Source organism: Lactuca virosa, chromosome 9 (genome assembly GCF_052849685.1).
Source record: "Lactuca virosa cultivar CGN04683 chromosome 9, Lactuca_virosa_CGN04683_v6, whole genome shotgun sequence".
Lineage (NCBI taxonomy): Eukaryota > Viridiplantae > Streptophyta > Magnoliopsida > Asterales > Asteraceae > Lactuca > Lactuca virosa.
The window spans coordinates 33,446,189-33,458,707 of NC_136434.1; the positions used below are offsets into that span (position 1 = coordinate 33,446,189).

Below are 12,519 nucleotides of genomic sequence, written 5' to 3' on the forward strand. Positions count from 1 at the left end.
AAAATTGTTTAAGGAAGAAGGATTACTTTCCAAATCCAACGAATCCACTACAAACATCTACATAGGTAGCCTATATCAAAATTCAAACGTATTAATTACAATATCTTGTTTAATAAAAAGTAATATCTTTTGAATAATTAATGTCCTATTACTTTTTATTAAACAAGATATTGTAATTAATATGGGCTACCTATGTAGATGTTTGTAGTGGATCTGTTGGATTTGGAAAATAATCATTTTACCTAAAACAATTTTATATACAAAGTGAGAAATTCTTCTACCTTAAACTATTTATAAACAATTTTACAAATATGCAACTTCTTTTAAATTGTTAAGTATTAATATTCTGAATTGAAAACAATAATAACAAATGTGAAATGATCATATACAAATTAAAAATATACAAGCAGACATTCATGATTTCAATGCTAAAAGCATACCATTTCCTCACCTCCACCCTTAAACAATGTCATTAATATTATTTTTTTCATTTAAATGCATTTATATGTATTATTAACAATATTAATAATAATAAGTTAAAAAAATAGTATTCTTATTTATAATAATAATAATAATAATAATAATAATAATAATAACTAGAAAAGATTCTTGTGCGCTGCAATGGGTCGGATATTTTTTGAAAGCAAGTTTCCTACAATTTACAGCATAATTGTCAATGTGTGGAATAAAATTGGAAGGTATAGATTGTCCTATTATCATGTTCTCAAACTAAAATTTCATTTCTGATCCAAGTGGCGTGTGAGTTGTTCCATTCGGTTGTTTGTCTTTATCAGTCCTTGTCTATTGATGTTTGTTTCACCTTCAAACAAATAAAACACCTGAAACATGATGAAATACCAATTTTAAAACGGTCACATTATAAAACAACTATAAGCATAAAAAATAACCAAATGGAAGGAAACAAATTGGGAAAAAAAAAGGTAATACCAAGAAATTGAGCAAATGTTATTATTGATACATTGTTGTAATAGGAGGAAATGAAACAAAAAAGAACAAATGTGTGAAAGTAGGTTGCTATTTGTTGAAGTGAAATATGAGAAGCTAACCTGCATCTATACGGGGAACAAAAATAAGGAGGTACATATGACCTCCTAAATCCTCTGTAGTCCTTGTAAGCATTGAAACATCTCCCACAAAACTGCTTCATTCCACGGACATTTTTCTTTTTAGCCATCACCTGTGTACAAAGTTTCACAAAGCCATGTCACAAAATAGTATCCTACCAAAGTGTCAGTGTTTTTAACAAAATGGTACTTACCTAACAAAGTTTATATATACAGTCAGACGACCATTAATCCATACATAATTTCTCCATTCTAACCTGCCTAAAACATAGTTTATATATACAGTCAGACGACCATTAATCCATACATAATGCTTTGTAGGTGTTAGTTAACACCCTTAATAATAGTGTTGTGTGCCAAATAATAAATAGGAAAAGAACAATTGCCAATTAGTTAGAGCATAAAGGTAAGTTACAGAAAAATTGTAAACAAATTAAGGCCAGTTTTATAAAATTATCAGCTGAGTAAATCTACAGAAGAGCAAAAGAAAACAACTTACTTCATTTCATGGAGAAATCATGACCATGTAACCAACCAGCAACATACACAATTACTGCAGTCATAATCAATGCAAATGTGAAGTGCCATAATTAGAAACATTGCTCCAAATAGCCCTTTCATTCTTCTATTAATTTCGTTATTCCAACAAATCTCATAAAAAGAAATGCAAAACTGATAAGGGCTTAACAAATGTTTATGCAACAAATGACTGAAAAGCCCTTCTAATCGTCTATAATTTTCCAGAAAAGATTGAAATACATGTCAAACTTCAAACAATTTAACCTCCCTTTGATTGTAGTACTCCATTGACACCAAAATAAGATGAAATTTCCCTGGAGCAAACAATATTACCCTCAACCTAATAAATGGGAAAACAGTAAAGGTAACTTTTTTTTTTCTGTTGGTAATACATATCATCTTGATTTGCCTCCTGCCATCGTTTGATCCCTAAAAATAAACCCATAAGAAAGATATTAGGCAAAAGATCAACCCAAAAATGAATTAAAATGCATCTGAACTTCAACAACTAATTCCATGTATGCTTTGCTGCTACAAACTTTTACTCTTTTCATTCCAATATGAATAATGCATATATCAACAATCACAAATTAAAAATGGAAATGCATTAATTAACATAATAAAGTTTTTGAAATTAGGAAATGAGTGATGTTTTAATTAGTTGAGATCATGAAACTTCATAGCAGAGAAGAATCAATTTTTTTTCGATAAAATTGAACTGACTAACCTTTTTGACGTTGTAGAGATGCCCACCAAAACATGATTCACCTGGTGAAAATGAAACCAAACGTTTGTGAAATTAAGAAAGGAAAGTGAAACAACAGACCAAGATACTAAAATTTCAGCAAAACACCTTCATGTATTGTCACTTAGACTTCTTTTTCAACACCACCGTTTCAAGTTTGTTTGCAGTTCACACTTCGTCCATCTAAAACTCAAAAAAAAACTTCAAACCAAAAGCTTTTCAATCGATTTTTGCATATCGATTACATTTCGGGTGAAGTCAACATGGAAATTGATTTCAGAATGAGAACCGGTGTAGAAAAGAAATGGGAAATATAGATAAAACGAAGTAAGACCTACCTTGGTCCCAGGGTAGCGAACGGAAGGATCACGTGGGAAGTGCAGGTCGCTGATGATCGCTATCAATCCCATGGTGGGGGCGTATGTTTGAGCGTAAACAGAGACAATGGTCACGATTGACGATTTTAGAGAGAAGGTAATCAGAACAGTGGTGGAGAGATGCATCTTTTGTAAGCATCTGATTCATAAAACGGTGGGTCAATCCCATGGTGGGGGCGTATGTTTGAACTTCTAGGGTTTAAATCCGGAAAGAAGTAGAGTTGAAGGGTGATGCGGTGACCCTTAAATCGACATCACCTTCAAATCGGCTGGTATTGCAGGAATTAGAGAGAGGATCGACACAACCGATGACTGAGCGGAGGTACTCTGTAGCCGACCACGCCGTCGACAAATTTTTTGAGTAGCGGTGCGTGTTGGAGGAAGTCGTCGACGGTGGAGAAGGCGGCTATCACAACCGCCGACCAACGGAGGCAGGCAGAAGTTGCATATCGGAGAGAGAGTGAGAGGGAGGATGGGCGTCCGATGAAGATCGACATGATAATGAAGAAATTGAATATCAATGAAAGTGTGAATAGAATCAGCGATATTTGTCTGGGACGACAGACACCAACAAAAAAAAATAAAACAAAAGAAAAGGAATTACCTGGAAGAAGAAGAAAATGAGACGAAAGGGAAGCTGAGAGAGAAGGGTGAGGAAGATCGAGAGTGAGAGACAACAGAAGAGAAGACGATCCTATAAGCAACACGTCGACATTAGTAGAGCGGAGGCAAGCACGTGTACAACATAAACAGTGGAACCAATAAGGGTTTAACACTTTAACAGATGAGAATTAAAGAAAGAAGCGACGGCCGACAGACCTTTTCAAAAAACTAATAAAAAAAATCCACCAATGACAGAAAAGTATTGTTCCTAAGGGAACATACTTTTTATCTTCTTATATAATAATAATAATAATAATAATAAGGGTTTTGTTTGCAAAAAATAGTCCTAATATTTTTGTTTACAAAAAAGTCCCAATATTTTGGGTTAGTTTACGAAATAGTCCCAAATTAATTTGGTATCGATTCCAACCGGTCAAAATACAAATTTTTGTTGGTTTTTAGGACTATTTTGTTCAAAAAAAATCTTGAGACTAAAGTGTAATTTTTCCGAAAATAATGAGACTTTTCTGACAATTTCCCTTTTTAAATTAATAAAAACAGTATCCCAAAACATCATCACAAATCCTCAGCGGAACAAATGTATCAATACATCATAAAATATCAAAGTTATCATGAAAATGAGGAACATTATTGTGTGTGCACTGCAATCACCCCAAGCTCTTCCCCTTTGCACCAGAAGTACCTGAAACATAACCTAAAAACCGTAAGCACGAAGCTTAGTGACTTTCCCCCAAATACCACATACCACACATATCAAAAATATAATGGACCCCGCCCGATGAGTGTAACGGGCCCCACCCACTGAGTATAACGGGCCTCACCCTAACTCTCACAACGGGCCCCACCCAACATACAAACATACAAGTATAAGTAGTAATAGCATACAGAATACGTATTCCCCCCCCCCAACTAAGCATACAAACACATACCCATGCAAGAGTCACGCAGACATCCAGCACCCTAACATAATAAACCATGAGTCGGCTTTGGTGCCTTCGACCTGCTAAACACGGTGAGGAAGACTCGCCTCAAGCTGCTGAATCACTAGAATAAATCTCTAGCTGTTGGTCCGATAAATTCACGTGTTATCAATATCAAAAATATCCAATTTATTAACTGGATCTCAACCCATAATCATAAGTCTAATCTATTGACCCATACCAAGGCCCAATCCATTTACTAAGAGAGTCCAAACTCTAATTGACAATCCAAGGCCCAATTATGGCCCAATCTTCCAAATTAGGCCCAAGACCCACAAAGGGCCTAAAATCCAATGAAGCCCAACAAGCTAGTCCAAGTCCAATCATAGAAGTATGGTGGCCCAACAAAGCCCAAGCAATGGAAGCCCAAACAATGGCCCAATTTCGAGAACATCCAATCCAAGCCCATCTGCTGAGTACGCGAGGCGTACTCAGCTCGTACACTAAGCGTACTCTTCCTGGGGCTAGTACGCCCAACGTACTCCCCAGTGTGCCACCCCCACTCCATTAAGCACTTAAACGGTTTAGCTCCTACTCCATACTCCCATACCTTGTCTCAAAAGATGACTTATCACGTAAAGTCGACAACTTTACGTGCATGCATGGCTTAATGGGGGCTCTAGAGCTCAAAAGAGCTTAACAAATGGTCTTAACACATGTCCAAGAGGTGGGTTTAACAAACTTAAATAGGGAACAAACCCTAAAAATTAGGGTCTGTCCCAAGCCATCGTACGCCCAGCGTAACCCCACTTACGCCCAACGTACGTAGGCGATACCCGCGATCATGGTCTAGCTAGTACGCTACGAGTACGCCCCGTGTACTAGCTAGAGGACCAATAATGCAAATATTTTGTTTAGAAAGGGTTAAAAGGAAACTTACAAGGTCAGAATCTTACAATTCCCCCCCCCCCCCCCGCATGAATCAAAATTCATCTTCGAAGTCCGCTGCTCCAAATAACTCCGGATAGTGCTCCTTCATCTCATCTTCCAGCTCCCACGTCCATTCAGAATCCTTGTGATGTTGCCATTGAACTTTCACCAACTCAACAACCTTGTTCCTCAAGGTTTTCGTCTTCTGGTCAAGAATCGTCACCGGTCTCTCAATATAGTTTAGGCGGTCATCCACATGAATATCCTCCAATGGAACCACTGCGAAATCATCTACTAAGCACTTCCGCATGTGAGATGTCACACCCCCAAACCAAGGATGGCGGAAACGTCCGGGGGTGGAGGACTTCATGTATAGTATCACAACAACAAGTATAATAGTGCTCAAAGTAAATACAACCAATCATAAATATAATTGAAAAAGTTACACCAAGGCATATGTTTACATGATTCAAATCAATTACATTAGGATGACAAAATGAACTGTTTGATGATTTATCGTCCCATCCTCAAAACGCTGTTGATTTCCTGTTTCACTGAATTCCTGAGAATACAAGTAGTTTTGAAAAAGTGTCAACAATTAAGTTGGTGAGTTCATAAGCTTTTGATAGTAAGAGTTTGAAAACCGATCTTTGTAATGAGTTGTATGTTACCAAGAAAAATCCAATATTTTCCTTATAAAAGTCATGTGGTCCTAAATATCAGGACCGATAATGAACAAGTATTTGTCATACTTAAAGATATAAAAGTGGTTTTAAATCGGCATAAAACCCTTTTTAAGTTGAGAAAAATCCCGTAATGGATGATGTGTAGTCTTAAATACCAAGGCTGAAAGTGTATAGTAATATCCGTACTTATTGATAATAAAAGTGATTTTAAATCGACATAAAACCCCTTTTGATTTATAATAATTCCCGTAAACTTTATGTGTTGTTAACTCCCTATGTGAGTCGCTATAACCATACTGTGACTGAATGAACCTGCCACGGCGTTTCTCAGGCGCCGAAAACTGTTATGACATTTGTCACTCGTAGACCTGCAGGTCCCACTGTAGCTAGCAGCAAGGTGTGGGTGTCAAACCCAATATAGATCTATACACAACTATCACGTTCTCCCTACAAGAGACTCTGGTTATAACTACCAGGAATTTTAACCCGTACTCTAGGAGTACTGAGAAGAATGTCTCACAATTTAAGTTAACAAGTTTACGTGTGGTGTGCGTGAGCGTAAAACCTTTTTCTGTGGGAATAAAACCTTCCAAAATGTGTTTGTTGTGTTGATGGAAACATAAACCATACCTATTATAGTTTATCAAAACAAGTATAGTAGTAGTAATGTATGTAAACTATACTTAACATAGTTTATCCAAATGTTTGTATGTAATGGATGTACTTTGATTATAATAATTTGTTATTTCTATGCTTTATCTAGCAAAATCCATTTGTTAACTGTTGTATGTCCTTATACTAAGACAAAATGTCATATAATGCAATAACATATAATCACATAAAGATATACACCTCGCTCAACATGTTACAAGGTGTAATGAAATTGATAGCATTTTTCTGTTGTTAACAATTTCTATTACTGTTCTTAGAAAATTTGTAGAAAAATCATCAAAGGTCCAAATCAGAATCCGTAAATTCTGAGAGTTTGGGAAATGAGTCTAGTTTGTTCATAAATTTTATTATGATTTTTAATGACCTCCAACTTGTGTGAAAAAGTCCATAATCACAGACTGGTCCGGATTGATGTTTGAAATGATAGGCAGTTTTGTAAAAATCACCATAAATTGTAGAAAAATCTTATGGAGATGTGCAAGTAGCCATTTTAAAGCTAAGAACTTGAACTACTTGCAACTTGTACAGTTGTGAAAACAAAAATGTTTAAGTTGACCAAAACAGTCCGTGAATGGAGTCCAACTTTTCTGATGAAAGCTGTTAGAAGAATTTAGTTGTGTTCTTGGTGTTTTAACTTGTATTACCCCCTTAAAACATAAGAAAACGTGAAAATATAGGGGTATGAACTCACCTTGAGTGATTTCAGTAGATGGATGATGAAGAAAAGAAGTGCTCAACTCAAGAACACTTGGGAGGTGTTTGAAGATTCGAAGATCTAACACAAATATTACGATATTTATGTAAGCAATCTATGATTGGAGTAGAAGGAAGTGTAATAATCATAAGGATGATGAAGATACTTACCAAAAGTAGAAGAAAAGCCTTGGAAAATGCCTTGGAAATCTCGAAATTGAGAGAGAAGAATTGAGAGAAAAGTGTTTGATCTTTTGGTGGAAATGAGAGAAAATGAGTGAAGTGAAGAGAGAGGGTGGATGTTCCAGCTCTAAGAACGTGGGAAATGGCTGAAAATGATTATAAAGTACATTGACATGACCTAGGTATGGTGGAATGAGTGTGGCTGGTCATGGAGTGGGTGTGGGTGGTTGCTTGTGTCATAAACTAAAGAAAAGTCAACACTCCACCTCTTGTACTTCACCCACTAAATCTTGGATAAGATTTATCCCCAAAAACGTGATTAATTAATAAATATGGGGCCTTATATGTTAAAATAAATTTTTGGGTGAAAACACCGCGTTAAAACGATGAAAAACGAAGCTAAAATGAAGTCGTAGTCGAAAACCGGAAAGAAATGGGCTTCCAGCGAGACCTCTCGGTCCTGGGCCGGAGGTTCGGTCCTCCTGATGCTGGGTCCGAAGGGAAGTGGAGCGAAAGGTACCAGAAGCGAAAGCGAACTTCGGTTTCGGTCCTTGCGAGGTTCGGTCCGAGAGGACCTTCGGGTTCGGTCCTTGCGAGGTTCGGTCCAAGAGGCAGGTTCGGTTCTCAGCAGGCTTCGGTCCGAGAAGGTTCAGTTCCAAGAGGTTTCGGGTCCTAAGAGGAGTTTCGGTTCCTAAGAGGAGTTTCGGCTCCTTAAGTCCGTTTTTCGCGTAGACTTCCGTTTTTGGGCTGTTTTTGCCAATTTCGAGGGTCGGGATGCCCCCGAGTGATTATAAAAAGTTGAGAGAGATTTTGAGAGAGATTTCACATTCTTGGAGAGATTTGGGAGAGATTTGACATTCTTGGAGAGATTTCTCATACAGAGAGAGATTTGGGAGAGATTTCTTTTGTTACCTTTTTGAGTGTTTGGCTTCGCAACGCAAGGTTCTTACACTATGTTAAGCCTTGTTCTAGTGTCGTACACACTCCCGATGAGTGTGCAATGGTGTGTTATCGTTTTGGTTCAATGTTTAGCATTATTAAGGCTACGAAAATTTGAACACACGAATTTTCCAAATGATGTTTTCTCATTGAAATAGTGCATTGAATAGTAATTACCTAACGTGAACCCCAATATACAAGGGTTAATTTAGTTGATCGGTTTGACTTGTTGACTTTGACTTGACCAGAATTTGACGGTTGTCACATCATCCCCCCGTTAGGAGGAAATTTCGTCCCGAAATTAGCTTTTTGAATGGGACTTCAAGAATTTGGGAAGAGATGTGGATATTTTTGTTTCATCTGATCCTCGCGTTCCCAGGTGAATTCGGGTCCTCGTTTAGCGTTCCAGCGGACCTTCACAATGGGAATACGACTTTGCTTTGATCTTTTTATCTCTCGATCCATGATTTCTACCGGTTCTTCCACGAGGTGGAGACTCTCGTTGATTTCAATATCGTCGAGTGGTATCACGAGGGTCTCGTCGGATAGGCATTTCTTTAAGTTTGATACGCGGAAGGTAGGATGCACGTGATTTAGTTCTTGTGGTAATCGGAGTTTGTATGCCACTGGGCCAATCCTAGCAAGGATTTCGAATGGTCCGATGTACCTTGGGTTTAGTTTCCCACGTTTACCGAAACGTATCATTCCTTTCCAAGGGGAAACTTTCAGTAGCACTCGATCACCGACCTGGAATTCCAAGGGTTTGGGTCGCTTATCCGCGTAACTCTTTTGTCGATCTCGGGATGCTTTCAGTCTTTCCCGAATTTGAACGATCTTTTCTGTGGTTTCTCTTATTATCTCCGGGCCAGTGGGGGTGCTATTAGGGACTTGTCCCTTAGCTAGTTGCGTGTCACCCACTTCAGCCCAGCACAGAGGTGACCTGCACTTACGGCCATAGAGGGCTTCAAATGGTGCAACCTTGATGCTAGTGTGATAACTGGTATTATAGGAGAATTCGACAAGTGGTAAATGGGTATCCCATGATTTACCAAAGTCTATCACACAGTCTCTCAACATGTCTTCCAATGTCTGGATGGTTCTCTCGCTTTGCCCGTTGGTTTGCGGATGGTAGGCCGTACTCATGTCAAGCCTAGTTCCCAGAGATTTCTGTAAGGACTGCCAGAACCGCGAGGTGAATCTACTATCTCGGTCAGAGATAATGGATATTGGTACACCATGCAGTTGCACAATCTCTTTGATGTACGTCCCGGTTAACTTCTCCATCTTGTCTGTTTCCTTTGGTAGAAGGTGCTCGGATTTGGTCAATCTATCAACCTCGGAGCGCTGCAATAGGGCCTGCTGTAGTGTTTCTCGTTTGATTAGATCGGTAGGGAGCATACGGGTTTGGTTTATACGACTAGACTTATTCGGATGATAGGGCGTTCACTTGCACTCCTGGGTAACCTTGTCCCGAAGTTGGCGGTAGGACTCGTACCTGGTCCATCTATCATTAACTTGCGCATATAGGTCGTATGTATTTAAGGTTGGCAAGGCAGTTGGATGGGTGACTCTGCCCCAAGTCCACAACTAGGAAAGGAACATGAAATAGGGTGGAATCACACATCCACTGTCCGTAGAATCTTAGTTATACATTATCCTCTCCGATACATGTAGTAGTGGTAGACTAACTGTATTCGTCCCAAGCTTTTGTGCTTGAACTTTATTTGCTGCTTGAAGGGTCTCCTGGAAATACTTGCGGTAAGGTTTCGAAAGGTATGATACTCCTCTGGTGAGTGTTTTGGGGTTTTCACAGCGAGAGATGACCTGGAGGTCCGCGCTGGATGTGTTTATGGGAGACGAAGGTTTCGATGTTCAGTGGGTTGGGTGAAGGGTCCTTTCGTAGCCGTTAAATCGGGAAGATGAGGGCTACACCAATCGAAATTGAATGGTGACAACAACATCTTTTTAGGTAAAACATGTGTTAAGTTGTATTTGTAAGAAACGCTGATTAGGGTGATAGAGTATCTCGTGTTTCCTTTCGGTGTGCTCCGTTTTGTTCGATGTTATTTTTACTGCAGATGATTCGTACTAAAGCAACTAGCACTGGTAGTGAGTGGGTTCTGATAGCTGGTAATGATACTTTATATCATGATTTCTGACAGGTCACTCTATTATCGAGCGGTATATGCACGTCGTATGAAATTTGATATTGGTGAAATTGTCGAGTGGGTGGCTCCACCCTAATCCCACTACTAGACATGGAACAGGAGTCAGGATGGAATTATTGGTTTCAAGTCTTTAGTATTTTGATTATAATTAACCCCGATGTATGTACAATGTCATCACAGCTTACAGGTAATGATCCTAAGGTCATATATGAGTGTCTTTGGTTTGATTTGAATGAGAGAGTATTTTAACTACTTTTAGAATGACAATGATTTTAGCAATCATACCAAATTCATTACAAACATATGCTACTTAAACGTTTTGTCGTTGGGAACATTACAAAAGTCCTAGTAAGATTCTTTGTTACCCTTGCTGGTTCGTCTGTCACACTCCTCCGGCTCCCCCGTCATTCCTCTCAGTTGGACAATCTCTCTTGAAGTGTCCCGTTTCGCCACATAGGAAGCACACTGGACTTACCTTGGTATTGGTGGTTGAAGTGATGTGCTGAGTCGGGGCCTTGCAGAAACGTACGGTATGTCCTTTCCTGTTGCAGTTGTTACAGTGTAAAATCCGGCAAGCTCCTGTGTGATGGTAGCCACACTGGTTACACCTTGGAAGTGATCCCTCATATGGTCTGGCCGGTGTTTGGGTGACAGACCTTGTGGCTAGTGTCGAGGCGTGTGTCGCGACTGCTGTTGTAATTGTAGGGGTGGCCATGGGTTGTTGTCTTTTATCGAGTCTTTGGGATTGGTTGCGCTCCTTTTTGTTCCAAAACTTTCGCTTCTTGTTCGTAAGTTTGTGGCCTGAGGCATATTCGTTAGTAGACGCCCGCTGGTGTTCTTGATTGTTAATGCAGTTAGTATTTCTGACACCATCTTCGTGCCTGCTGGCGTGGTTAGCATTGAGCTGCGCCATGACGGCTGCCACGGCTGCCGTGACTGCAGCTTGAAAAGTAGCAGAGTCTATCTGCAGGGTTGGCGTCTTGCTAGTTGGTTGGTTGCCTCTTGGTGCAGACATAGCTCTGTTTCACGATGAAAAATGACTTCGTAAGTGGGGATAATTATCTCAAGTGCATTCTTACGATTTATATTCACATATATAAATTTTTGCACATTGTTGTACTTTTCTTAGTGTTTCTGCTAACGTTCCTGAGATGGGGTTATGGTAGTGGGTAAAAGTAGGTTTCATTCTGGCGTTAAGCTTTACTCATCTAGGGATCATGTTTGTCCAAACACACTTAGCTGAGGAGTTTTGATGGGATCCGGTGCATTAGTGCTGGTATGATCGCACCCTATAGGTCTACGAAGAAAGCACCTTTCCACAAAAAATGTTTAAAGGTGAGACGATAATGAGTTTTTAGAATGGCTAAGTTTATCTTAGTTCATTTTGTAACGTATTTCGGTTGTTTTATGATGTTCTGAAAACATTTCATAACGAGAACCTATTTATGATAAACTCATGTATTTTAGTAGTTCTGTATCCAAGTGAAACCTTGAAATTTGATCCAACCTTTGAAAGAGAATTGGGAACCCGGAGCTAAATTACCCTAGTCCAACAACTTGACTAGAGTGGGTTTCAGATAGTCTCCTATGATAGTATGATGGAAGTATTTGAACAAAGAGTGACACAGAATTTAGCCGACTGACAATGTCATTGATGTTTAAGATGTAACAAGCTTGGGAAAATTGACCTTGTAGATGGTCTTACATCACATCCGGAGTAGGAAAGTTTTGGCCGCCTAAGGGCCTAACTAAAAGTACCTACAGTACAAGATAGTTTCATAGAGAATGCTACATAGGACGTAGATAGGAAAAACGATTCCTTTTTAACAGGGAAAGAAAGTAAGGCATCTACTAATGGCGGCGGTCATCCCTCTGGTGAACCTTCAGTTCAGCCAGTTGCCGCTCCATATCAAGCATGTGCCTTTCGTACACCCTCTGGCATACTCGGAGTTCTATGAATTCGGCTCGTGTTTCAGCC

General features: G+C 39.1%; 1 long non-coding RNA gene across 3 annotated transcripts; it reads right to left on the reverse strand.

Moving 5' to 3' along the window:
- Window positions 1–648: 648 nt before the first annotated feature.
- LOC145138826 (uncharacterized) lies at window positions 649–3,373 on the reverse strand. 3 transcript variants are annotated; one of them, XR_013721741.1, is made up of 7 exons: window positions 2,688–3,373; window positions 2,458–2,532; window positions 2,332–2,372; window positions 1,585–2,033; window positions 1,280–1,346; window positions 1,068–1,198; window positions 649–839 (listed from the first exon to the last, which is right to left on the reverse strand). It is a non-coding gene; the product is annotated as an uncharacterized LOC145138826 (long non-coding RNA). The 3 variants fall into 3 exon arrangements; XR_013721742.1 differs by having other exon boundaries at window positions 2,458–2,550; XR_013721740.1 differs by having other exon boundaries at window positions 2,458–2,564.
- Window positions 3,374–12,519: the final 9,146 nt, after the last annotated feature.